We start from the raw sequence: 3,166 nt of genomic DNA on the forward strand, positions 1-3,166 counted from the left end.
AGAAATAATTGTTCTGCGTTTTTCCTCTGACGGGTCCCCTCCGCGAACTGCTAATGCAAAGCTGCACTGTAGCTTGTGGCAGCCCAAAACCGTCAATAAAACCACCTCAGGGTTTCCTTTGACTTCCCTGGTCCTCAAACTGTCCCTCCGCCAGCATCAGATTTCTGCATTTCAGTTCCCGGTTACTGCGACCTGGCTGGTTACTGGGAGCTCCCAGTCCGACAGAGTCCACTAATGGATCCACTACAGCTGCTGGAACTTGAAAAACAAGAAACTTTTAATGTGCCAGAGTGAGTGTACCATCACCTTAAAGCCCTTTGTATCTCCACCAGAGAGATGATACCACGTCCGACTGTTATTCAGGGGCTGAAGCCTCGACCTCCTCAGAGACTAGAGGAAATTGGCTGTTTTGGTCATATTGTGGTAAGAGGCATCGCACTCTTGGCTCGCAGCAGAGGTAAACACAACAACGTGCCCTCACATCTCCTCCTCGGAGGAAACACTGAGGCTGTGCTTAAAGGAGAGACTGTTACTGTCTCCCAGCAGGGACCCAATCTGGGTTTTATCTCATCTCGCTGTACACATGAACATATACGTATGTATTATATATATTATTATATATATTGAAGGTGTGGATGAGAACGAGGCAGCTGGTGAGATGCATTTTGACTCTAGTATGCTGCAGCTGTATCAGCCCATTTATGTCGCTTCAAGGGGTTTAGAGAGCAAATAACCGCGTTAGTTTCGCCGTCCCCTCTGCTGTTGCTGCCGTTACCTGGTGCAGGACTTCCTCTCTTCATCTGTTCAAAGTTCAAATGCAGTTCACCAGTTACTCTGTTAGACACTATCCTGTTACATTTAACGCAGGGCAGTTATAGTTAGGACTATAACTTCTACACTGGGACAAAGAGAAAAAGGCTGCCCCCTGCTGGGCGCTGTATCCCCGGCTGGTGGCGGGAGGCTGCGTAAAGTAAAATAAAATACAATAATTAGTTTAACCAACAAGTATTTCTGGTGTCGACTAGCGAAAGTAGAAACGTTTAACTGACTACATAAAACACATTTGTAGGACTGAAAATCTGCTGTTTGTTTGTCTGATTAATTCTTTAGTCTGTCTAAAAATTAAATTTAAGATCCAAAAAACCCACAAATTTACAATAATTCCAGCCGATGTGAATCGTTCAGAGGAAATCTGGGTTTGAATTTGCCTCCTTGACTTTGAGGCTTTCAGCAGAAACCTGCGACTGTTATTATCCAATATTATTATCATCATTATCTCTTCTGATAAGCACCCTCATTAAGTGGATCTAATTTCAACTCCAGTATACGCACATTACCCCGAGTCTGAGGCATGCTGGGATCCCTGCTCACTGGATATAATGGAGTCTGTAACACACACACACACAAAGCAATTGGAGTTTATAAGAGTCAGCGTAGGTGTTATCTGGGGTGAGTACAGAAACACAAACACAGTGAATTCCTCCAGCCTGATAAGAGAGTGTGTGGTGGTGTGTGGGTGGTGTGTCGTGTGTCCGTGGTGTGTATGGTGGTATGGTGTCGGGAGAGGTGGTGTGTGTGTGAGTGTGTAACCTATCAACACTTCCTGGTAATTCTCAGTCTGCCACTTTTGCTTCCAATCAGAGCTGTTAACACCGAGAGGTCAAAGGTCACCTAAGCCAAAACAACTGTTAACGTTATGCATCATCCATCGTATCGATCAGTCTGCCAGGATTAGTTTCAGTGAAGCTGGAAGTTATTGATTCAGTGTTCTGTGATGTTATAGATCCTCCTAAATGTTACAGACTTTAAATCTACGTGCGTGTATTTCTCCAGGAGGAATATTAAGTTAGCAGCTCCTAACAAACGCTGCAGACCGGAAATAAGTCCCGACATTTATAATTTTTCTTGCCCTGTGTGCAGCTCTCAGGTCGAAACCCGTTAAACAAAGAGCACCTCTGCTCCCTCTTCTTCTTCCACGTCCACCCTGCCCGACGTCTCCGCTGTGGGTCGGCTGTGTTCGAGGAGGTCAAACTGGAATCAGGTCATCAGTCAGACTCAATCAGTCTCTGGAGCGTCACAGCGGTTTGGAGAGTCTGCTCGTCGCTGCAAGATATCCTGCTAACTCGCACTAAACGCCAAGTCAGATCTCGCGGACGACCCCGCCGGCAGCACGCACAGGAAATGATTCACAGCCAGAGACGAGTCGTCTTACAGGCACGATGATCCAGAGACACTACAGCCAGCAGAACGAGCTTCAGGTCCTTCATCGCCACGACTGTCGACACGTCTTCATCACTCTTTAACTCCTATAATACTTTTACATTATCTCCTGGCAAAAAACTATAAATCTTATGTAAAATATTTGTTTAGTTACTCACAAGCAACCGAGAAACTTCTCTGGAACTCTTTTCTAACATTGACTAAACTGACTAAATTACATATTTTATATATATTTCATATTATATTCAATAACAGTAGAGAACAGCTGATAAACAATAACAATAACCGCAGGAAGTTTGAGCGATTTGGATGAATTCTGAACAGATTGGTCTGAGAGAGATTATCTTTCTAAGGCAGGCGTCAACGATCGGTTATTACTCCTAATATCGTATCACGATGGGTTAATTATTGTACTATTTCTTGAGCCAGTTATTATCTGTTGATGACAATATTCATTTATTTTGAAAGCTCGTGTTCTGTGGGAAAGTAAGAGTTGTTTTTGGTGGTATTTTTATTGGGTGCAAAAAACCACACAGTAGTGTTACTTTACCAGAATACGGAGTAGGTCAGTATGTGGTGACGGCTGACAGAGGAGCGGCCCCCTCTGCTGAGATTGACAAGGGCGAAAAATGCTCTGATTGTTGGAAAGTTGTTAGCATTTTGAATTCAGACAGATCTCATTAGTTCGGGATGTCATAAACCCTCCTCAGTCTATTATTCCCTTGTCCTCAAACGTGTTCCCTCGTTCAGCCATGGAGGTGCTGGGCAGCGACAGTCCCTCCCTAACTGCCTGATTCTTAACAGGAAATCACGTAAAATATGAGGGAAGCTAACAGCTGGACGGAATAATAAAACAGGGTTTCCAACACGTTCCGTTGGAAAACCTTGATTTTAGAGACTAAGTCTGTTCGCAGTCATGAAACACCTTGAATTTTCTTATTAAAAT

Source organism: Morone saxatilis, unplaced genomic scaffold (genome assembly GCF_004916995.1).
Source record: "Morone saxatilis isolate NCDOM2014 unplaced genomic scaffold, NCSU_SB_2.0 Contig17, whole genome shotgun sequence".
In the NCBI taxonomy this organism is placed as follows: Eukaryota; Metazoa; Chordata; class Actinopteri; family Moronidae; genus Morone; species Morone saxatilis.